The sequence below is a fragment of the Passer domesticus genome, chromosome Z (assembly GCF_036417665.1).
Source record: "Passer domesticus isolate bPasDom1 chromosome Z, bPasDom1.hap1, whole genome shotgun sequence".
In the NCBI taxonomy this organism is placed as follows: Eukaryota; Metazoa; Chordata; class Aves; order Passeriformes; family Passeridae; genus Passer; species Passer domesticus.
Window position 1 is genome coordinate 73,758,321 of NC_087512.1, and position 25,796 is coordinate 73,784,116.

Sequence of the window (25,796 nt, forward strand, 5' to 3'; positions counted from 1 at the left end):
GCCTTATTCCCTCAATTAATTTTTTTTTTCTTTATTTAAAACTTTAAAATGTTACGTGTTACCACCAGCTTTCAGCAAAGTTGTTTGTTTGTTTGTTTGTTCTTTACCATAGCTTACATTATTTTGTTTAATTAATTTCAAAACTATAATGGTTACATGTTTAGAAAGACATTTTGGCAGTCAATTTAACTAAAGAATAAAGGGAAAAAAAAGATTAAAAATTCCTAAATAAGTATAAAGTTAAACAGATGCAAATGGCACAAGTCCTGTTTATTAGCATAATAAAGTCATCATTACTTTAGCCACAAATGTTTTTTACCTAATAAAAATATACTATCTCAGAATAATTAAACAAATAATGTTTATTGTTCACATAGATAAGGTGAAATAAACAAATTAGTGGGTTTACAGAGAAAGTGCAGCTTCATTTATTGCCTAAGCAATGTTTTGTCATACATAATAATCCTAGCCTGGGTTGTATATTAAATTCTTTGTGATCTTTCTGCTTTTTATTTCTATGCATTACTAAAATGCAAGATTATCACTTCTTCTGTTTTGTATTAGATCTGAGCAGAAGAGAATACTAACAGGCCATATTATGTAAAAATTATGAACAAAAGTAGAAGTAAATAATGATATGACTTTTAAAAGTCATATAATTGGTTGTTAATAAAGTAGCTTCATGTGTTCTATACTCTAAACAATACAAAATTAGTATGAATAAATATTATGAGCTACCTAGATAATAAATAGAAACTGCTTTCTACTTCACTGCATGTCACTTTACTGTGATAAAGCTCAAGAGTTTGCACACAAACTTCTCATCCACTCGACAAATCTCAGGGGAAAAAAAAAAAAAAAAAAAAAACAAACCAAACCCAAAAAACCAAAAACCAACCAGCAACTCAAATCTCTTGATAAAGGTCATTTTGGAATGTGAGGTCATGTCACTAAATGTTAAATCTGAAGTAGCAAAGATCTTACAAAAGTATTCTGGTTTACTATTTCAGGTGAACACCCAAGAAAGGAAGCTATAGTGTTCCTGGGTCCTGTAGGAGGCCATAAAATTAAAAACTTCAGTTTATTTTTCCAACTTTCTTTTTAATTTAATAAGGGGAAGAATAGAAACTGTGATTTGTCCCCCCCAAAAATCCATAATTTACAAAGTTGTTTCAAATAGAAAAATCAAAAAATAGTAATAAATACACACAAAACTGTAATGTTGTAATGTTGACAGTCAGGTCCACCAATATCTGGTTTACTGTTTACACAGAGTAATGCAGACTCACCTGCAGTGGTATTTGAAGCTGCAGCAGTAGTGTGCAGGTGTGAAGGAAGTATAAGTGCCCCATTGTATCAAGGTGCCTAGGCTGGGGAAGCAGGTTTTTCCACAAGGATTTGATAGCCCCAGACGGAGAAAAGTGCTTTCACTGTTTACCTTTGTACTTGGTTTCCTAACTCAAGCCAATTTATTTCTTAGGATAACAGTTCATATAAATTATTTCAGCTTGGACATCCATATCCCAGCATACTTGAAATTAATCAATAGTTTTCTCAATCCATTTTGAAAGCATCATTCCACTCACTTTTACAATGAGACAATATATTTTAGCAAGGATAATAAAGTACACAGGTTTTCTTATGTCATGTAGATACCTAGTGTCTGTTTCTTGCATTTCCACACTTGAGTCAAAATCCTTTGTTTATTAAGATTCATGCTGCTGAGAAAAATAATTTCTTGTAATTATTAGGTATTTTTCTTTTAATCTTCAGAAGAGAGTTGAAATATACACGCATTTATGGGTGTATGTGTATCTAGGAATTAGAAAAGGAAAGGCAAAATATTTTGCAGTCCCTGTGTAAAAGTGATGAATGAATAGCTTACTTTATTTTTGCTTAAAGCATTATTTTGACATCTGCACTAATTATATCTCTATCCCTTGTAAAAACATCTTTTTCCAAAAAACCTAAACAGGCTGTCATTCTGATATACATTGGTTCCAAACCTGTTGCCACTGCTTTGCTGGGTTTCATCAAGGAAACAAAATATAACAGATAAAAATGGTTTCAGCTACTCATGGCTAGAAGAAATAATTTTCTGTGATTTTTCTGTTGTAATATAATTTCTATTGGAAAGAAAGTATTTGTTTTGAGGAGGCAAGTTTCTTTCATTTCTTTCTTATTTTCTTTGGGTCTACTTTCTTTCAAACCTACACACAGGATACTATTCAATGTAGAAATTTTGTTGGCATACATTCCTTGCTATTTATACAGCTTACAGAATGTGATCAAATTGGTGTTTATTCTGAATAAGAGTGGATGTATTCTTCATGTATGAGATTTTAGTGACTGCAAGTGCACACTTTGCTTCATCTTTTCCAGAGATGTAGAGTAATTTGCAAACTACTTCCATGTTAATAATCTTGTTTTGTAAGTTTCCCCCATTTCTGTTTATCAGACTGTATTGAAAAATATTACCTTCAAAAACCCAAATGGAAAAAGTTTTGTATTGGTAATTTATTTTCCACTTTGTAATATCTTAATATTGTCTTTTCATCTAAGCTCATCCCAATGTCAGCATTGTTTAGGGGGGTCAGCAGAGCAGTTCAGTAATACTGTACAATGGAAACATTAGTGTATTTCTGAACCAAAGTTCTCTGCATCAGTCCTCTAATGATAGAAGGGGAGAAATATGAGTTTTACTTTAAACTGTTTCTAATATCACTTTGGTCTTCCTTAGATCCACCAGAGCAAATCCTTCCTTGCCAGGTGCTTGAATCTTCAATAGAATCTAGTGTCCAAGACAATGGTGCTGTTATAAATTAATACGAAAATTAATTGAATGCCATCAGTGTCCAACTGTCTTTGAAATACAGCCTTTCCAGTATGTTGTATGGGTCTCTAGATTTCTAAACAAAATTTACAAGTTTCTGTTAAATCGTTTTGTCTAGACAATATCATATCATGGTTCCACATTCTAGGAACAGAAATAAGCCAATCTGATGGATCTTGAGGGAAATAGTTTCTTAAACATACACATTGAACACCAAAACTTAAATCTTACAAGTAGATTTTGCATAAAAATTTTCCATGGCAGAAAAAGAGTGTGAGCTATACAAAACAGTAGTATGAGAAAGACTTGAATCACCTCTATCCACTTTTTTTACTGCTTTAGGGTAAGTTACATTACATAATTTGGTTTTGCAGAAGGTCTTGTAAATGTTTAAGCCGTTTCTAGAAGTGGAATTATGTTAACTCTAAAACATCAGGTTTTATTATCATGCCTGAGGGGAATAGCAGTTCTTCTCAGCAGTATAAGTTGCCCCATCAAGCTTTTGCCACATTAAAAAGTTAGTTTGTCAACATATGTAGAAGTTTGAAACTACTCTTTCTATCAGAAATTAATTACCATGTACAAAAAAATAAAAACAAGGGAAAAAAAATCTATTTTCTTTTCATTTTAGATATAATTCATAAGCTGTTGTTAAAATGACAGGTCTGTGTTCCCTTGCTAAATCATCCACTAGGTAAACAAATGCTAAATCCTGTACCTAGGGAGGAACAAACCCCAGCACCAGCATATGGACTGGGGGTCACCCAGCTGGAAAGCAGCTTTGTAAAGGAAATGGGGTTTCTGATGGACAGAAATTCAAATATGAGCCAGCAATGTGTCCCTGTTGCAAAGACAGTTACCAATATTCTGGGATGCATCATGAGGCATGCATCCTGATATGCAGCCAGCAGCTTGAGGGAGGTGAACTTTCTCCTCTGCCAAGTCCTGGTGAGGCCACACTTGGAGTGACGGGTCCGGTTCTGATCTCCTGAGAACAGAGACATGAACATACTGGTCCAGTCAAGGTCCACAAAGATGCTGAAGGGACTAGGGTACCTCTCTCGAGAAGAGGCTGAGAGAGCTGGGACTGCTCACCTAGAGAATAGAAAGCCCAAGGGTATCTAGTTCACTGGTATAAGCACCTGATGAAAAAATGCAAAGAACATGAAATCAGACTTTCTTCTAAATGATGCTAAGTGACAGAACAGAAGGCAATGGACATAAATGGGAATTAAATTATAAATAAATAAATTATTTTTAAAGGCAAGAAAACCTGAGATTTTTTACTTTGTGATTGAACTCTGAAGCAGACAGCCCTACAAGGTTGGGGGGGGTCTACAGCCTCCAAAACCTGACTGGACATGGTCCCAATCATGTGATTTTGGTGATAATATTTTTGAAAAACATATGAATTTACCTGGAAAGAGTGAAAGTTTCAGACTGCTCTGCCAAGTACTGAGCAGCCTAAGAACCCAGGTTGTAGCCAAGAATCCTGTCTTAAAATTATGTCCTTAAAATGATGCAAAAACCTGTTGGGAAAAAAAATGCAAAGGCCTACCTAAAAAAAAAAAAAAAAGAAAAGAAAAGACAACACAAGGTACATATCAATATATAATTTTGCTATGGAGACAATGTGCTTTGTAGCTTATAGAGTGAGAACAAATATGTTTTCCAGGACATACAGCTACATTATAGGAGAGGAAGCATGCTCTTAGAGTTCTTTTCCTGCCTGGTTTGCAGAGCTGTACAACTTTTGAGAGCTTCCTCTATTTTTTTTTAAAAGTAAACCTCCAGACCCCTGAGGAAACATGGTGTACTTCCTACTAATTTGACTTTACACCACCAGAAAATGTCATTTGATATATCTTTGCTACATGATCTATATAACACTACTAATCTCTCAGGTCCCTGGGTAAAAAAAAGAAACTTTTAAGCATTATTTTATATAAATATATAAGGTACAACTCTTTTCTACTTTCAAAAAATACACTTCTTTTTCTGTAAAAATATGCAGTTTGTTCTATGTAAAGGCAGCAGGAAGATATGTTCTATGTTAGACTGCACTGGACTAACACATAGTGACAGCAAATATATAAAGTCCATTGATGTGAAATACACATTGAAGGCATTTTTGTCACTCAGAAATAAAAACATATAAAACTGGGAAAAGTTACATGCTAAAAAAATCTCACATTTTATTAATAGCTTATTATTAGCTTCCAAAACAAGACATCAGTTCTCATGAAAGTGACAACAACATCATTTGTTTCACTATGCCTCAGGTAAAAGTAGATGTAATCTGCCACATGCCTCTCAGGCTTGTGTTACAAACAAAGACATTTTGTTTTGTTAACTTTAGGGGTAATTTTTCTGGTTTGGAGTTGCTCTGCTTTTTCTTCCCAGAGAAAAATGAGGCAAAGCACGGTGAATGGAAATTTTCAGCTATAGATTTAGAAATTGATATAGCTAGAGTTTATAGACATCAAGTGCAAACTTGCATATCTTGGTCAGGTTTTCACAAAGCGTAAAGGGACATATATTACTACAGATTATAGGTGAAGATTTTGTAGCCCAGCTGCTAAGAGCTAACTCCTAGTCTTGTTCAAACTTCCAGAGGCTTCAAACAGCAGTTCTTGCTGGTTTTTGCATGGCCAATATGTTTTAAAAAGAGATTTTGGATTTTATGCCTTGCATGAGTATTTGACAATCTCATTTTAAGGGCTGAAGAAGGAGAAATCAGGACACTTTTTTCTTTTGCCCTCATGAGGGAAAATAAAATTCCACATGTGTGAAAATAAAACTCCACGTGTGAAAAAAAAAATTGGCTAGTTGTAACAGGATTACCCTTTATTGTTAATTTGGCCATGAAGTTTTCATGTGATTCTCTGAAGTTTTCAAACTGTAGCTGGACTCTCTAGGCATGTTTTGGTGTTCAAATTCACTTTAACGCCTTTGAGAATTTCCAATCTAGCTGCTCCTAATTTGTCAAACTACAAATATTTGTAGAGCTGGAGTCATATGACCCCAGAATAGTTGGAAATGACAGTAGAAGGTCATCTTATCAAACATTGTACTCAAGCAGGATTGATTACAGCTAGTTGGCTAGAGGCTTTTTCAGTTGGTTTCTGAGTATGTCTAAGGATGGACACTCTACAACCACTCTGGACAACCTGATACATTGAAAGTATTTTATAAAGAACTTGCAGATCAGTGGTGTCTGAAAAGAGAAGAAATTCTAAATATCACACGTAGAGTTTTTCCATCTGAAAAAATGGATGTTGGACTAAACTGTTGGACTAAACTGAACTGTGGTTCAGTTATGAAGTCTGCATGGAGAAATATAATCAGTCTGTTTGTTGTCACTAAACAGGGAAAGTTAACTATTAAAAAAGTTCTCCCTGTACCCTCTGTGACTCGCTGCCACCAGAAGCTGAAAGTTCTGAAAAAAACAAGTTTTACAAGTATGGATACCCTGGAGAAAATGCATAAAAACTGTTCTTCAAAGAATTTTTAAGCTGTTTTTCAGACACATTTTAACCATAGTATGTCAAATATATTTCACATAACTCAATTTCTTTAGATTCTTGAGATTACTCTAATTCCTTATTTGTCACTCATAGAGAGAAATAAAGATCCAAAATATCATGTTATAGATTTATTAATATAATTTTTCCAGTCTCCATTTCTACTGATGAAATAAACTATTAACTGTATAACCAAGACATCTCAAATAGGAAAGCTCAGTCATAGCTCCAGAGGGCAACCTTTGTGTACAATCAACAGATCAGTAAAGCTGTATGAAATCCTTTCAGTGAAGAATATGAACACAAAATCATGTTTGGGTATTTTTTTCAGAAAAAAAATCAAATAAGCCAGCAAACCTTTGACTTCTTTGAAAAATTTCTTCACTGTCTTGGGAAAAAGGAAAAAAACATTGCTTTATTTGAGTTTTTGTTTCAATTTTTTCTTTCAGTTGTGAGGCCAGAATTTTCCTTAGAAATATTCTCCACTGTAGTTCTAGAAGTGAGAGGCATAGGTTTCGCCAATGTAAAATATCTTGTCTTAGAAGGTAATATAGCCTACATTTTCATGTCTTTTCTAATTACTCACAGTTTGTCTTTCCTGGGAGGGTGCATCGTGTTAGAAAAATACTTTAATGAGAATGGTTTTTTACTTTATCATTAGAAAATCCTCATTGAAGAGAAGTGTTTGTAAATCCATCCTCTCTTTCTTATTCATGTCATTTAATGCATGTCGTTTTCTTCAAGGTAGCCAAAATTTATGAAGCAGCAGACATAGAAGTCCAGTTTGCCTGCAAAGCCTTTATTTGTAGTAGTGAAGTACCTGTCAAGAACATGTTTCTGGTCAGTCTCCCAAAATCAGAGGATCATCTTAAATATCCTTAGACAAGAAATTAGGATCTCCACAGAAACCTTGCATACCACAAACCACACAACCTCACATGTTGTGCATAAGGTGAGGTTATCCTTAAGTGTGGTTTATACTTTAGAGGAAGTAAAACTTCAGCTGAAGCATATTTACCACTTTCATATTTTACCTCTCTAAAATATATGTTTTTTCAGGTTGAAGGGCCACATTATTCTTTGCCAATGAAAATGAAACCTCTGAATTAGCAAAATTTTTTTATATTTTGGATTCTACCTTTAGGTATCAACAGTAAAACAAAACAATTATAAAATCAGTGAAGAATAAGCAGATTTTCCCCTCATAGGACTTCACACTCATCAATGTCTATCAGGACAGCAAAGTAATTGCTGCAGTTTTCTACCACTCCTTTGACAGCAGTGAGGCTATTAGTGTTATCCAGCTTGTACTGCAGGTCGAAGTATTTAGGTATTTTAGTGTCTGGTGGGTATTTTTAAGCAAAAATTGGAAGTTAAGAAGAATTTTTCACATTCTTTGGTACAGTCAGGTTTAGATGGTTGCTTGCAGGTTACCAATTCCCCAGCAGAACTAGAGGCCTTAAAGGAAAGATGTGTTTAGGGTAGAAAGGGATCAGCACTATATCCCAAGGTAGTAGAAGAGAAGCGATTACTGAAACTGTTGTAAGTATTATTTTAGTGCTGACACCACTGGAAAAGCAGACATCAATTTTTTTTTTTTTTTTTTTACATCTTTTTCCTTTGGTTTTTTCGGGTTTTTGTTTTGTTTTGTTTTGGGTTTTTTTGTTTTGGGGTGGTTTTTTGTTTGTTTGTTTGTTTGTTTGTTTTTGTTTGCAACCTGTGCATTTTTTAAATGACTGGTAGTTAGCAGAAATGCATAACCACACAAGATTACAAAGTTCTAGTTAGTGTTTTGGATTTCAAGGAATTCTGCACTGCCAGTCAGGGCAAGCCCCTGTAAACTTAAAAATGCTGGTAACTCTGCCTACTGCCGCATAGCTTCACATAAAAGTCTGAGATTTGCTCCAGAGCAAAACATAAGCTACAAACATTTTAGAATGCAAGATACTCTTGGCATGAACTTCAGTGGCAAGCAACTGAATCAGCTATGTTTTCCAGTGCTTCACTTGATCTCCAGTCTCACACTAGATTAAGCTACATAATATAACATTTATAGCTTAATACATTTTTGCCACTTTCCATTTATGATCACGTAGTGAAATTTTAGTGCTGCTGATTTCACTGTGGGAAGGGTGAACTGAGTTCAGATTAATGTTCCTATTTATCTGCAAAAAAAAAAAAAAAAAAAATTACTGCCCACAATTATTACCAGTAAGAAATACTGATGTTAAAAAATCAAATTCTAATGTAATCCTCCTATGTAAGAAGCCTCTCTTCATACAAAACACCCAGTAAAAATATTGTTCTTTTGCTTTAAAACGTGACACTTACAAAAGATAATCCATAATGGAACAGGAGATAATGAGATTTACTTCACCTAAAAAAGTGTCACATTACTTCCTGTTTCATAATGCTTTGGCAGATATAAAGCGTGTCTCTTTTATTGTGTAAAAAGTAAAGAAGAGAATATTGTACAATCTTTTCTTATGTTAAAATCTTAATGCCTTCAGTATTCTCAGTGAAAATCTTCTGGGCTATTTATTTATTTTTATAGTAAATAGGATTTTTTTATGTCTGTTCTGTTATCCAGACATAAACTAGCTTGGCTTAAAAAGCCGGATCTTTTTCTTAATACAGCTCTCTTTAAAAAAAATAAAAAGGAACCCAAACAATCTTAAAATGCTTAGATTCCTAGTTTTCTTCTTATATTTATTTTACTTTTCAGCCAGCCATCTGATTTAAAATACCCTCTTGAAAAATAAAAGGAAATTCACATTTGAATTAAATTTAAATTAACTCTCCTTTTGCTCTTAAAAATGAAGGACTAATGTAGGGGGTTTTTACATGGAAAATCCCTTTAAACTAGCAGACAGATAAGTGAATATTCATGAAGTTATTTGGTACATAGCACCCACCCTTTCCATTTCCGAAATATGGAGCCTGTACATTTTAGCACACGCACAACTCCATCAGCAGCTCCTGCAAATGGTACAAAGTCATAACCGCAAGCAAAAAGCAAGCCTTGGAAAAATATTTTATAAAGAGATCATTCACTGTCCACCCAAAGAAGAGAATTCTTATGATATTTTTAGTCACTAGGGGTAAAACGTCAGGTGGAACTGAATTAGACTAGAGCTCAATGGGACCCCAAATTCAAATTCTCTTTTTACCCTTTTACTAAAAGTCAAACATTCAAGATTATTTTAGATCAATTTGGTGCAGATGCATAATTTCTGTTAACTCAATTGTAATTCCTTTGGTAGATGTAGATTTTTGCAAACATTTTGCCATCCTCTCGCACCCATTTTTTTATATTATTGAACTTAACAGTTCCTTGTGAAATTTCACTTATGGGTTATTTTTATAAGCCTCTTTCTTCTATCATAGTGCAGGTCAAAGCATTCAGTTCAGAGTCCTTTTTTGTATGCTGGATTGTATCTGTATGAGAAAGGTACTGCTTCCTCTATGGAAAACAAAATGGATAGGTGCTGGGTCTCTTTTTTTTGAAAATCAGCTGTCTTTACTTAAGCAGGCCATTTCAGAAACACATACCCAAATTCTTTCATTCTTTGTCTTTGCAGCTCAGTATCTGAAGATCAAGTGGAATCTGTGAGTAGGAACTCTTTTAGATGACAGAGCACTGATGCTACTGTATCACTTCTTTTCTCTAAACAAACTGCTCCCAAAAACCAGGAAAAAATGCTACAACTCAACAAAAGAGGGCGAGTGTCCTTTTCAGGAAGTATTCCTACAAGCACAGGCATGGAGAGAAACTTTCTTACCAAATTATTTGTCCATAATCACTGGTTGCTACTTTAAAAATTTCACATGGCAGAGTCAGTAATATTTATTTCTTGAAAATATGTCTTAATAAGATGAAATATCCAAATGAGATTAAGGGTAATTAGGGGGAAAAATATTTTTAAAAAGAAGGGTTTCACTTGAAAAATCAATTAAAAAATGTCTTTCATATTGTGTTAATTTTTGAATTGATTTGCTTCTGAATCTGCCTTTCGGGGAAATGGACTCAAATCTGGACTCTCATTACAATGCAGTAGAACATGGGACCCCTATACTTTCTCTAAGTAATTATCCAAAATTACTAATGATATTCTCAGAACCATGAAGGTTTGCACTCTGCATAACAGCAGGTGGTGAGGAATTTTCTTTTGGGCTAAACACGACAGATTTTCTCTCCTTTAAACACAGATCAAAGACAGAAACCAAAGGAAGTACAAATAATGCTAGTCATGCTGGATAGGAAACATTATCTTTTCATAAGTCAGTCCCTGTTAATAATGGCTATCTCATACAACACTTACAAGGCAAAGTTGTCACACAATTTGCAAATTTGGGAACAGAATGTCGAGGAAGTCTCAGAGGAAATTTAATTAGCTGGACATCTCCCATAGCCTAGTTAGCTACAGCGCCATTAATCATTGCCATATACCTCATGACACTGCTTGTACATCTCCTGCCTTGCAGAATCCCTGGGGGGCATCTCCTAAGTCACACCCCATTGGCTCCTTCCCCTGTTCCTATGTTCCTGAGTCACCCCCTCCCATTTCCCTGATTGGTCCTTATCTTTGTACTGCCCTGAGACCAGGGTGAGCCCCTGGGTCCCTGGAGAGAGAAAGCTGGACTCTCCAGGTGTGTGTGCCGGGGACCCGAACACCTCACCGCGCGGCTGAATTAAACATCTGTGGATACCACACAGAGGCCCTTTTTGCTTCTTTACCTTGGACTTTACTAGCAGCTATTCAAGCTGAAACACTTCCTCTTTTGTGTGAAACATTAGTGTAAAGCAGAAGAATGAAGGAAATACCCTTAAACCTTCTGGCAGTGTGGAATGTTTTCATACTCAGTTTGGGAAGGGCTTGTGCAGTATATGGCTCTGAAATCCAGCAGCTTCACGCTTTGAAAGTTTACTAGATGTTCATGTTACCTTCTAAACAGAGCTAACAAGACACTCGTTAGAATGAAGACAAATTCAAAAGGATAAGAAATCAGGTCATGTTTGAGGGGAAACTGCCCTGTCTGTGAATATCTATAAAGCAAATGGACTGCTCAATATCACAATTTATATAATAAAAGACAACTGATTCCTCTTTTTACAACTGAAGATTTGCATTCCTGGTCCTCAGGTGAGCGCCTTAACCTACAGATATGCTCAGATTTTCCCATTTTTTTCATTCCTCTCCATAATGTGGTCATACAAGCTTACAGAGCTAGAACAGGATTTTTGAGGGTGAAAAATACAGTGATTTGACACAACATTAATTCTGCTGGGATATGAATCTCAGCTTTGCTTTCTTGCCATAGGATAAAATTACATGCAGTTTTGAGAGGCAAACAATTAAAAATGTATTATTTATTAGAAATTCAATAAAGAGGGCTATAGGCTCTAGATCACGAAAAGGAATGTTGCAGAAAGACTTTGACAGAATATTTTACAAGTGTTTGGGCTTTTGGAGAAAAAAGCCTAAGGTCTGGGGAACAGATTTATTAGACGACTATAAAGATTTCGCAACTCCTGCAAAGCCAAAATCCATTTTAAATCAGAACTACATGTAAGAGCTCTTTATGCCCTAATGTCATGTCAGACACAGGTCATACTCAAATCTATTTAATTAGCTTTGGAAATCTCTGCTTTTGGGGTTTTTTGTTGGTTTTTTTTTTTTTTTGTTTTTGTTTTTGTTTGGTTTTTTTTTTGCCTATACATAATGCAGCAGGGTCGAAGCTGTAGACCTCTGGCTGTTTTTAAGCTGCACACCTTTGTGTCAGAGACCTCAGCCGCTGTGGCAGGCTGATCACTGATCACTGCCTTCAAACTTCTGCTCCCTGAAACCTTCCTGCAAACTGTACAATGTGGGATGTGGCTTGGATGGGAAGGAGTGGTCAGGGTCATTGGAGTGGAAGCCTGACTTAACTGCAAACCAGATCTAGAAGAAAAGCATGATGCAAGCCCCCTTTTCTGATGGCCATTAAGTACAAAGGCAAATTATCACACCTCCAGGCTACCCCACCAGGAAAGGAAATTCTACCATAAACTGAGCTAGTTCTTGGAAGACAACTAGCTGCTGAGGTTGGAAGACACAGAGATGGGGCTGGTGTTTGGAGCAAAGTCATTCCAAGCAACATGAAGGAGTGCACTTATTGGGAGCTTTGAATGCTTGGCAGCTTGGCTGTCCCCAGTCTACCTTCAGCCCGGGGCAGTGTGCCAAGAGCTGCAGTCCCCAAGGAAAGTTTGGGGGCACAAAAGCTGTCAGCACCCAGCTGTGAGTGGCTTGATTGACTGTGCCCAGACACCCAAATCCTGTGTGACCCCACTTACTTGGAGCCAGACAGTCTGCTTTTAATCCTGACAGTAACAGAGTTGGCCATATTCTCAGGGAAGAAATCACAAAAATTTCAAAACATCCCTGATGGAACACAACCTTTACCTGCTTTTTGTTGAAAAAGTCTATGTTCATTTATTTTTACTGTCTCCAAAGTGGGAGGTCTGAGTCTTCTGCTAGTGAGATTGTAAGGTATGAAAGACTTTTATTTCCTGGCAAACCCACTATAGGGCAGGCGACACTTTAGCTGGCAACATTTTAGCTTATAACGAGGTTGAGTTTATTAGGCTCAATGGTGAAGTGGTCCATATATACATATGTTACATCTGCACAGACAAACTTATTCATTCTGGAGGGAAAAGAATATTAAATATATATGTGAATACAGATCCAGAATGAGGCTGACATTGTGTTCCAGAAATACATAGGTGTTAAGAAATATAAAATTTATATAAAGGAATAGAACTAAATATTCCAGGTGTTTATGATGTTTAATTCTCCAGAGCTGTTTAAGCTTCTAGAAAATTAACTGTGGTACTCTATCGCAGTTTTGTACCTTATTTTTGAACCTAGCAATGGCAAGAAAAATGCCATGGTATGTAAAGTCCATGGCATTCTTCCCAGTCCACTTCTACATATCCAAGGAAAACATGAAAGAGAAAACATAAAACTGGATTTTTAACCTTCAAATTATGCAGTCATAACTAGTATAAAGAATATACTTACTACTATCACACATTAGGATAATATGGATAAAGTAAGTTTAGGTTCATAGGGCTTCATTTGAATCAGTGCTGGGGTTTTCTTTCTTCTTTTTCTTGCCTGTCTGCTTGGCAAAGGATTACAGATTCTATATAAACACTGGCTTCAGTAGTGATTGAGCTAACATTTTATTGGCTAACACTCATTCAAACCTGATGCACCCACATGAATTTGACTATCCTTCACTGAAAGAAATCCATGAAGAGCAATAAGTTTGCAGCTGTCTTTAAGGTCCAGAGCTCAGCTATTTCAGCAGGTGTTAAGAATTTTTAGGAACTGACTACCGTCTTTATTTATTATTTCAATAGGACTACACATGATTTTGTGCTAACCACATTTGTCAGTACAAAAATCTTCTGAATTACACGCTAGATGAATAATGTATAAAAAAAGATACCCTGTTTCTAGCCTGAAAAATCTGTTTTAAAAATACTTCTGCTGTCTGCATGTATGTGTGCATGTATACAGGGAAGTTTTTGCATGTAAAATGTACTTTGAAACATCATACATTTATCATACTGCACTGATTAAACCCCTTTAGCATCAACTATTAGCTTGACAGAAAGTGCCTTGTCCTATGAGAGAAATATGTTGTAAAGTCCCTCATCAGTTGGTGGATTCTGATGTTCTAAATACATAATTTAAAAAATTATTTTTTTTCTCTTCTCTGTGGGAATCAGGAGAGACTAATTTAAAAAAACAGTGGGAGTGTCAATAAGGAGCTATCCCTGCCCTGAAAAAGAGGTGTTTTCTCCTGAATTCTGTCAAATAATTTATCTATCAAAGAAGTGATTGATTCTGTTAATTAAATACTCTGCAGGGTATCAGCAGGTTTGTTCTACATTGTCTTTTCTGCTTCTGTTTCAAAAGTGGTTTTTCCTCCTCCAAATTCTACATGATTGTGCTACATAGCAATGATGCAGTTGTGTGGGAAAGCTCAGGTATGGGTAGTAATGTCACAGCAACAAACACAAAGAGCTTTGCAGCACTGGAAAATTATCAATAACAGAAATAGTTGGTGGTGTTCTATTTTATAAAGCAACATTAGAAAACATAAAGTGAGCTTCCAGAACAAACAGCAGGATGCATAAGTTTCAGAATGGGAGGTTAGTAATGAGAGTAATTTGTTTAGCTATTCCTAAAATCTTAATCAGAGTTATATATCAGCACTGATAATGTAGATAATGTATTTACTTTCCCAGCATCTCTCCTTCTCAGAGGAGAAGCAAAGTTTCTTGGACACTGAGGACTCTAGAAGAAAGCAATCTTTGCTTCAAATCCTCATTACTTCCAGACTTATCATTGAAAATAATGAAAGGACAATCAGAACAATTTTTTTTTTTCTATCACTTATTCTCTGGGCTCTATCCTTTAAAAGTACTTTGACAAATATGTCAAAGTTGTGGTGTTTGAGTTTAGGAAGTCATAATTGGTGAATTCTCTCAGTAAATCTCCCTGGAGCAGGGGAGTTGCTCTTCTCCCTCCAGTTCTGGTTAACCACTGGAAGGAAGGAGCCCGTGGTTTCTGTTTCACAAGGCACTTGCCATTTGTAAGAATCTCAAGAGTAGGTGTGACCTCCTGAGAAGAATGTTAACTGAGCTTATATGCCAGGAGGATGTTTGCTACCCCTGCCTCAACCCCCTACTGTAAAAATAACAAGTAACAACATTTATCTTCTTTTGTCTTTTTTCTTTCTGTAAAGCTGAAGCCAATAAACCTCTCAGGACCTGACTGTTTCTTCATCGGCATGTGCTCTGTTCCAGAAACATGGTCCCCTGGAGACTTCCTAAAAAGCAAATACACGTCATCTGGCTGTTTACAAGCAGGCTGGACAGCCTAAAGATATTAATTCAATTCTGTAAGTTGTAACAGCTCATAATCCCTGGAGCCTGGCAAGGGATAAGTTATTGCTATCCTTAAATGTTTCCTAAGTAAACAGAAGTTTACAGCTATTTTCTCTTTCAAGGGGATCATCTGTAATATCTATCTAGACAGACTCATCTGAAAGGTTACGAAAACTATTTTACAGAGGGTTTATTGGATACCTTCAAAATATTTCCCGAATGCTAGTTTTCATATCAAAATTAATTTAAAAGTAAATAAATAAACATAAAAATTTATTATAAGAAATCTGTGGTAGTTACCAGCATTTCTCTAGGGGATAAGGCAGCAGTTTCTCTCTTCAAACTGACACAAAGTAACAAAGATATGATTATGGGTTTTGAGGCTGGCCCTCAAAAGAAAAAGAGTTACAAGATGAAAGCAGACCACTATTCGCAGCTATAACCAAAAAAATAGAGTAAATAAAGGCTTTTTCTCCTGACAATTGCTACTGATAAAAGAGACAGCAGGCACAGTCCTAACAAAAAATAAAAGTGGGGGGGGGGAGGAAGAGAGAAAAGAAGGGAAAAAAAAGGAAGGGGAAGGGGAAGGGGAAGGGGAAGGGGAAGGGGAAGGGGAAGGGGAAGGGGAAGGGGAAGGGGAAGGGGAAGGGGAAGGGGAAGGGGAAGGGGAAGGGGAAGGGGAAGGGGAAGGGATTGTAAAAAATAAAAGAAGAATAGAAAGGTATTTTTCTCTCTCTGAACAACACATTGGTTCCTATACTTTCTCAGGGGAGTTGGAAACACATGGAATCAATATTTTTTTAATCAGACACCACTTTCACTTTACAACAAGGTAGAGTGAGGTAGAAGAGACCTGCATTTCCCTTGTGAGCATGTTGACACTGACACACAATTTTCAGTGTTTGTAGCAGGAAATGTCACCAGTACCATTCAGAGATGGAAAGCAGACCTCAGAGACTGACTTGACAAGTGTTGTCTTCTTGCAGATTTTCACTATTTGTTCAACATGTTTTAATTAAACAAATTCTCCATAAAATGTTGATGGTAAATATCCTGAATTAAATTCTCCAAGAATCAGCAGCACTTTCCAGTTATGAAGGAAATTTTTCAGCCCAACTACATCTACAGTGGATGGAAATGGATTTTAAAATCAAACAAAGCCCATGAACAATTTAAAAGCAGGCTTTACAGTGACCCCTGCCTGGTCTGTTTTCAATAGATGCGCCTCATTAAAGGCCCAGATGACAGGTTTAGTTAGTAAAGTCAATACCTTCAGAGTTGCCCTCAAAATCTTTCTAAGACTTTAAGCTACCACCATTAGCAAAGTGTCTGAGATTCTCCCCTAAAAAATCAATACCAAAATGACCATCAGAGTTCTATGACTTACCATATTTTCTGGTGTCTTTGTCTGAATATGTATTTAATCTGTCTGTTATGGGTGTGCAATTTTATCACAAGTGGAAGACCAGCTTTCCTAGTTACTGCTAATGATATTGCTGTTTTTAATAAGTTCCTCAAATGACACATGTATGTACATACCTTGGTAATATGCTCAAATCTCAATAGTACAAACACAGCAAGTAAATTACTCAGAGATGCCTATTTTCCTGAAAGATGGGGAAAAATCCTCAAAGTATCAAAGCAAACCATGAAACATAAATCAAAATCATCACCCTCTCTGGAAAACAGCCCTCCTCACAAAAAGACTGCTCACTTCACTAAAACACAAACTGTGAGCAAAATAAATAAAACAAATAAAGTTTTTTGTTGTTTTGTTTTGTTTTGTTTTGTTTTGTTTTGTTTTGTTTTGTTTTAATAAATAAAGAAAGGAAAGAAAAGAAAATCCCTGGCCATATCCATGGGGTTGACATGTACACAGTGAACACGGGCAAGATTTACTAATTCTTCCGTCTAATGTTTTCTCTGGAGGAATTATCCTGGTTTTAAAAAATTAGGTAAATAACTTTCTTTCAAGTTTTCACATGCCATTCTCAATTCTAACATTTTTGTCTATTAAGCAAAATTACTAATATCATCTCTGTCTTTTTGTAAGTAAAGTCCTTGCTTAATTTACTATGTTAACTCTGACCTACCAGGCTTTAGACAACTCCAAACTATTTTGTTCTTCTTCAATAACTTGTTTATGCCTGGAAAGGCTTGATTATATTTTCTCTTGAACCTCAAAGTCCTGGTTTGGCACAAGCCACAGTGCTAGCGAGAACTATTGCAGTGATTTAAACCTACACACTGTCCCACCAAAGCCTTTTACCTCAGAACAGAGCAAAACACTGTTCCAAGTGACTCTTCAATACTGCTGTTGCTGTGCTTCTGAAATGCCCATGGTTAACAGGACATAATGAAAACACAGGTCAAGTTGCAAAAACTGTGGTATCTTCTCCTCAACCAGACTGAATTTTTTTTCCATACTGATGTACAGTTCAGTATAGTACAGAACTATACACTCTTTGGTGATAATGAAGCAGATTTTTATTTTCCCAGTACAGGGGGCATGAAAGTATCATGGAAAAAATGGCAGAGTTTTCAGAAATGAATGATGGTTTTCTAAGCTGAATTTAGAACTACTAAATGTGTATGACTAGAACATCTTCTTTCTTGATTTTTTTTTTTTCTCAACCACTGAACTGAGTAATTCCAGTCTCAGCTGGTGTCCTTCAAGACAGCTGTCAGCTATTTCCAACATCTTCTGAAGTCCTGACCCCTGCAGCTGTGTAACTGACTGTTCAGACTTCCCAGTGCTAAGGTTACAACTGCCTAAATACTGATAAGACACGAGCATGGAGAATAGCTGCTGAGTAATCCCGGGAAAAGTTCAAACACATAAATAGTCTTCAAAACAGAGAAACACACAGTAAGAACCTGTATAGATAAGGTCCCCATGCAGAAAAGCCTAGCTGATGTACTGCACAGCTGGAATTTCAGTGTGGGTTTCAATTGCACAGCTATTTTTTTTCATGTAATATATTGGTGTTGGAGCTTTTTCCTTTCATCAGTTCTAGTCTTATTCAAGAACATTCAATTAGAGATGTGAAAAACTATAATGTTCTCCAGAAAGCAAACTATCCTCTACTTGACTTCTAAATGAGCTCCTGCAGCCAATATAAAATTTTCTCTCTTGTATTTATAAAATCTGATTTCTTACCTGATTTACAGACAGCTGCACTGATTTCCAGAGTCAGGATACATACCTATTCTCCTTGCTTATGCACCTCTTTGCAGCAATTATGTTCTTCAGCACTGTGTAGAAGCCAGATTTTTGAATGAATAAACAATATCCTGTTGCTACTTTTGTCTACTCCATAAGGGAGCTGTTACCTCTTAAGAGGGCCAAAACTCCTTGGTGTGTTCTTGAATTCTCTCAGTAAAGGTAAAAGATTCATCTGAGTAAAGTTCTTCCATAATATGTGACTAGAATATCTTAAGGTATTCCACATTAGGATGCTGGTAATACTATCCGTAAATTTCTTATGCTTTAGAAAAATGCTGACAGTAGTAAAGTTTTCAGTGAGAAGACTGAATGTTTGATATGTCCTCAAATACAATTATTTATAAAGACATTGCTCCAGTCAAAGAAAATTTAGTTTTCAATCAAAGCAAATTAAAGAATCTGCTAGAAAATAAAGTACTTGGAAAAAAAGGTAATTTCTCTGACTGAATGAGAGAAATTAGGATGGCACATTACAAGTCTAGAATGTATGAAAAATAGGAAATTGGTACTGTAGAAAATGGAAGTTGGGCTTGAGCCCACTAAGGTTAAGAGTGAGAAAAGAGCAAAGCTTCACCATTCTTCTCCCTGTCTCTTGAATACTCCCCAAGTCTGCAGGGGACATGCTGTAGTGCAGTGATGAATCTAAGGCAAAGGATGAAGTGGGCTAAACTAGATCAGCAAACTTAATAACACACAGGCTTTCCTTCTGGGAAATCTCCAGCCACTTCATAAATCACCATATGAAACTGCAAACTGGCACTCTGGTATGGATTGTCCCGGGACCAGCAGAAGATAAGACATGAGAATGATACAGAAGCCCAAAAGATAAGGGGCTAGTGTGTAAGTATCACACACCAATAGCCAGCTGTCCAGCCAACAGAAGATTATTATCAAAAACACAGAGAGATTGATGGTAATAACAAGTTGTGAGAAAGAATAGGATGTAGGAGAAGGGACCAAGCATACGCAGGGCAGCACCTTCCTGAGACAAACACATTTGTGCAGGCTGGAGAGCTCATGAGTTGGATCTATGCTGGAACCAGAACTGTTGTTCTCTTTTTCTCTTTTTTGTATTTTTCTCTCTCCCCTTTTTTAATTCCTCTCTCTCTCTCTCTGCCTCTCTTACTTCTCACCCTAGTCCTTGATCCAAAACATACTGGTGTGTGATTATATTAGGATCAGGGACCAACATGCCAATTTCCATGCCAAGTGTGTTATTTACTAATAAAACTTTGCAAGCTTTTTCATACCCTCTGATTTTTGTCATTCATTTCAACCCTGAGCATCTCTGAACCTCAGGTGCTGGCTTCCCCTTAGGGGTGGGACACCACAGGTGTGGATGCAGCTTGTCACCTCATCTACATAAAAATGGCCTGTCAGGATTATTTCTTCCTCTCTTTTCATTTCAGTTGTTTAGCATCTAATCCTTATTACAGGATTATTTTTCTAATCCTCAGTAAATCACATATGGAAAAATAACAGCATGCTCTCCAGCTGACAGCACCTTTGCAAACTTTGAAATCCCCTTGACATGCTTGTTTACTCACTTCCTTCTTCAAATTACATTTCTCTTTCCCACCTATTTTGTGCCTATATCTGTGTGTTTATATGCATATGTGTGTACATATATATGTTTAAGCACACACCCATATATTTATACAACCCCTCCAGGGGTTATCCATTCCTGATGTAAGGTGAGGCTATTATGACTGTTAAAAAAAATCACCATTTCAGTTTAATGAGAAAGAAAATAAATAAGCCTTTTAAATACAACAGTCTGCCAGTTTCTTTCCACTGATGGAAAGTATATGGTACCTCACAGAGAATGAATTATCTCATGGCATTTTGAAAGCATTTTCATTTCACTAAAAGTGCAAATGTTTTCACTTGATACATCCTTTGTTTATACTTGATGTTCTTTAAATCCATGATTGATGCAAATGTTGCCATGGATGCTGTCACAAACTGGAGAACCAGAAGATGGCTGGTGTGGATCTTGTGTCAGTGCCTTTATTATTTTTCAGTTCTGTATTTCTCCCTTTAAGATGCTGTAAACTAACCAAATCGCTAAGAATACAATTAGTAAGATTATCACACTCTCAGTGATAGATTTAATCCATGAACTCATGCTTCACCTTAACCATTTGAAGATTTTGCCTAACCAGCTCATTGTCAAATCCTTTTGCTCTTCTTGTGCTTCATGCTCTATTTGTTTCAACAGATTGATGTCATATTCTACATCTGCAGTTACATTTGGAATGTGGATGCAGCAATGATCAATCTGTCCCTTTAAAAACCCATACACTCCAAGCTCTTTCAGGAGTAACAAATCTAAGGCAAATTAATTTTGTAGAGTCATTTTTGTGGTGGCTTGTAATTGTATGTTTAGTTCTTTAAATCCTTCCCGGGTGACTCTTGCCAGTTTATCTACCTGACCTGTAAGTTTGTATAGCATTTCTCTACTCTGATAGTTTGCTATAGGACCGAGCAAAGACTCTAGGGCCCACCCAATTTTCACTCTGCTAGAGGGTTCTTATCAAGTGTCTTGATTTTCATTGTCTAGAACTTCTCGTCTTGCTCTTATCTGCAGAAGTTCATGTTTTCCATTAAATGGGGACTTTTTCCAAATTGGACATAAAGTAGGGAGGCCTAAAGTAATTTCTTTTATTTTCCCATCTACAGGCAGATGTGTTGTCCAGGTACCATCACTTGTTGCCCATACAAATTGTCCTGGACTTCGGATTGTACTCTTAGTACATCCTACAATTATTTTGTAATCCACTTTACCTTGCCTATGTTTGATCCCTCTGCAGGCACAACCAGTTTGTAGGGCTATTACCAGGGGTGGCATCTGTTTTATCTCTATATCATCAGAAGTGCAGTCGTAAGTTTTATTACATGCCCACCAACTTACTTTGTCTGCCCTCATTCTGCTACTAGTGGCAGTGTTAGTTTCTGCTGGATCTGTTTCATTCTCAGAGCCTTCCCATTTAATACACCAAGGGGGTTTGCCATATATTGGAATTTTTGAAGTATGCTCACAGACTACACAAGGCTCTATCTGACATTTCTGATCTTTGGCCTCACACTTTCATACCAGAGTGGTTTCTGTAACATTCTCTGTAATCTTTTTATAGTGTCAAATAGCATCGCCATTTTGCAATGCCTCCCAACCATCCTAAAGGAGATTGTGCCATTATTTAGAATACAGTCTTGTTGGCTCATAGGTTTCATCCATGTTCCTATTTCCTTCCAGGTTTTCTTGACTACTTGTCTCAGCTCAGGTACCTGTTCACATGCAGTTGTTTTGTTCTTTTGTATTTCAGGTAGTTTTGATGTTACGATTCTTCAGTTTATTGGGTCTCCTGTTGCTTTCGGTATCGGCAGATAGGCAGTTATTCTGCTGGTGTTTTGCATTTTGGCAAAGTCTTTGACTAATCCAATAATTACATTCTCAGCCAAAATTGCATTAGAAACTTTTATCACCTGTGTTTCTGCTTGTACCTCTCTCTTCATTCTAGAATGAAGAGTGGTTAGTTGATCTTTTTGCATTTCACATCCTAAAAACCTCAATAACCATAAAATGAGCATTGGCACAATTACTGATAACATTCTTGAAGCAATTAAACACGTCTTGTCTGCAGCTTTGTTGGTTTCAGTTTACACAGTCCATGATCTGGGATGGATTTTCTTCACTCAGGTATAGTGAATCCAGGGGTCCACACCGGCTACTTTGACTGCTGTAAAGGTGGTCAACAGTACCTGATAGGGTCCAGTGCACTTTTCTTTAAGCGATTCTTTGTTCCAATTTTTAAGGTAGACCTCATCTCCCAGATGTATGTTGTGAACTAGATTCTTCTATTCCACATGAGGGCATTCTGAAGCCAAGCCAAAGTTTTCCCAAGAGATAGAACATAATTATATACTTCCTGCTTTCCCGTGACATGTACATTTGGGTTAGGCTCAGGAGATTCATATGGTTTCCCATACAATATCTCATAAGGACTGACTGACATCCCACTCCTAGGCTTTATCCAAATCTTCAACAGTGCTATTGGCAAAGCCTACGGCCACTGCAATTTGGCTTCTTCACATATTTTACTGATTTTCCTCTTTAGTGTCTGATTCATCCTCTTTATTTGTCCACTTGACAGGGGTCTCCATGGTGTGTGGACATCCCAAGTTACTCCCGGCAATCTACTTACTTCCCTTACTACTGTAGCTATAAAATGGGGCCCCCTGTCTGATGATACCCCTAGGGGTACCCCGAACCTGGGAATAATCTCTTGTACTAACCACTTAACTATTTCCTTTGCTTGGTTTCTGCGATAGGCAAGGGCTTTTGGCCATTCAGAAAATGTATCGACATCCACTGACAGATATTTGTATCCTTGAGTTCTTGGCAATTCTACAAAATCTACCTGCCAATACTCTCCTGACTCTATTCCTATGCTAATCCTTCCTACCTGTGCTTGCCGTCTAGCCACTGGCTTGCTTTTCAAGCAGATCTCACATTTTGGCATTACTGATTTTGCCATTGTTAACATCCATACCGAGATTAAACTTTGCTTAAGCAATTTTACCAATGCCTCTGCACCTCAATGACATTCATTATGTTTAGTTTGTAGAACTTGTCTCATTATTAAGGGGGATACTACTATCTGTCCTTGTGCAGTCACAAGGAATTCTGAATCCTTTTGTGCATTTAGCAAACATCCCAGTCGCTCTTCTTCCATATTTTTGTTCTGGAGGCAAATTGAATTGAGATACATTAATTTTTAAGGGTATCAATGCCATTGTTGTTTGCACTTCTTGAGCAACCTATCAGGCTGTCCAGTCTGCCTTTCAGTTTCCTTCACAAATTTTGGAGTTTTCTGATTGATGTGCTTTACAGTGTATAATTGCCACTTGTTCAGGTTTTTGTACTGTTTTTATCAATTGCAGGACTACATCTTGATGTTTAACATGTGTACCTTAAGAAGACAGTAGTCGTCTTTCTTTCCACAGTGCTCCGTGTACAAGTACCACTCTAAAAGCATACTTTGAGTCAGTCCATATGTTTATCCTTTTTCCTTCACTTAATTCTAGTGCTCTGGTTAAGGTAATCAGTTCTGCCATCTGGGTAGTATTTGGTGGTAATACTTTTGCCTCCACTACTGTACTGAGTGTTGTTACCACATATGCAGCATATCTGGCTCCGTACTCCACGAAGCTGCTTCCATCTAGCTGGACATCTTTAAGGTCTTCTCTTGCTGAATAGGTGTACTCTATTACTTCTACACAGTCACGCTCTAATGGGCTTCTTCAGTTGTAGTACCTAGAAACAAAGCTGGATTCAAAAGTTTAGATGTCTTTAATGTGACATCATCCTGCTCAATCAGGATTACCTGGAATTTCACCATCCTGCTTGGAGATAGCCAATGGCCCCCCTTCTCCTCTAAGACAGTGGTTATCATGTGTGGTATATACATATCTATGTGCCTTCCCATAGTGAGCTTCCTGGCTTTTTGTATCAGTATCACAGTGGCTGTGACTGCTCACAGACATGAAGGTATCTGGCACTTACATTGTCAAGTTGTTTGGAAAAATAGCCCACCGGCCTTTTCCAGCTTCCCAGACGTTGTGTCAGGACTCCCAGTGCTAGGCACAGCCTTTCATGTACAAACAGCTGAAAATCTTTAGACAGATCAGGTAACCCTAATGCTGGAGCAGTTGTCAGTGCTTCTTTTTAATTTCAGGAAGGCTTCTTTCTGTGGTTTGCCCCAGGTGAACGGCTGTGTCTTCTGGGCTTCGTACTGGAGTTTTGTAATCAGTCCATATTCCGTGATCCACAAGAAACACTACCCTGCCATCCCGGGGAAGACTTGCAGCTCGGGTAAATTCTGGGGCTCTGGAATAACACAAACAGCTTGGATACAGTTAGTACCTAGTTTTCATTGCCTTTGTGAAATTTCACATTCCAGATAGATCACAATCTGTTGGGCAATTTTTGCCTTTTCTCTGGATATTTTATAACCTCCCATTCCCAATGAATCTAAAATCTCAATTGTTACCTTTATGCAGTTGCTTTTTCTTCTGTAGCTATTAGTATATCAACTACATACTGCAACAACAGGTATTGGTCTCTCGGTACTTGCCCATTCTCAGGCCAAATCTCCAGCTCCTTCACCAGTTTGTTTCTGAATGGGGTCAGCGAGTTCTTTTATCCTTGTGGAAGCCATGTTCAGGTGAGCTGGATTTTTCTTCCATTCCCTGGATTTTCCCACTCAAAGGCAAACAGTTTCTTAATTTCTTTGTCAAGGGGTGTGCAGAAAAAGGCATATTTTAGATGAATTATGGTAAACCATTTTTATATCTCTTTTATGGATGTCAGCAATTTGCAGAGATTTGCTACCACTGGATAAATGTCCTTTATTTTTTCATTTATTGCTCTGAAATCCTGCGCTGATCTATACTCACCATTTTGTTTCTTCACTGGAAATATTGGTGTATTAAATTCTGATTCACATTCCTCTAGGATTTCGTATTTCAAGAATTTTTCAATAATCTTTACTATTCCTTGCCATGCTTGTGGTTTTATGGGATACTCTTTGACCCATACAGCCCTCACCCCTTCTTTTAATTCTACATGCATTAGATTTTCCTAATACATCTTTTCCCATACAGAGGGAATCACTGCATCTTCTATCCCCTAGGAATACAGGGGACTGGTTTTTCTTTGATCATTAAAATTTGTCCCATTTTTGATTCAGGTATTTTCATTACAAGTTCTCCATTCTCAAAGGTTAATACCACATCAAGTTTCGCCAGCAAATCCTTCCCTAAAAGCAGAATTGGACACTCAGGTACATATAAGAATTCATGCGTTAAAACCTTGTTCCCAAAACACAAATCTAAGGGTTGTAAGAATGGCTGATTTTCCTCCTTCCCTGTGGACCTAACTATTGTTATTTGCTTGTCCCCAGTTTGCCCTTGCAAACCATTTAGTACAGAATATGTGGCCCCCGTATCCACCATGAATTTTACTTCTTTATCCCCTAATTGAATGGTTACCACAGGTTCCTGTACTGATTCCGGTCCTAGTCACCAGTACCATCGCCTTGGCAACATTTTCCTGCTGGAACTTATTGCCCTGGTTAAACTGGTTGTTTGGGTTGCTTGGGCATTCTCTCTTCCAATGCCCCTCTTGCTTGCAATACATGCATTGATTTAGGTTTAACCCTTGCATGACTGGTCCTCCACAGTCCAGTCCACGACCACCTCTGCCAC

The 25,796-nt window shown here is 37.0% G+C and overlaps 1 long non-coding RNA gene across 4 annotated transcripts in view; it reads right to left on the minus strand.

Annotated features, from left to right (window-relative positions):
• Window positions 1-25,796, minus strand: part of LOC135289428 (uncharacterized) — a 148,118-nt gene that overhangs the window by 70,449 nt on the left and 51,873 nt on the right. For 2 of the 4 annotated variants that reach the window (XR_010352176.1, XR_010352173.1), the window contains exons 4-7: window positions 6,944-7,177; window positions 4,251-4,391; window positions 3,929-3,975; window positions 3,694-3,821 (exon numbers count right to left, since the gene is read on the minus strand). This is a non-coding gene — a long non-coding RNA (uncharacterized LOC135289428). Of the gene's footprint in view, window positions 1-33; window positions 2,813-3,693; window positions 3,822-3,928; window positions 3,976-4,250; window positions 4,392-6,943; window positions 7,178-25,796 lie in introns of those variants that run through there. The other 2 variants (XR_010352177.1, XR_010352174.1) reach the window with 2 other exon arrangements.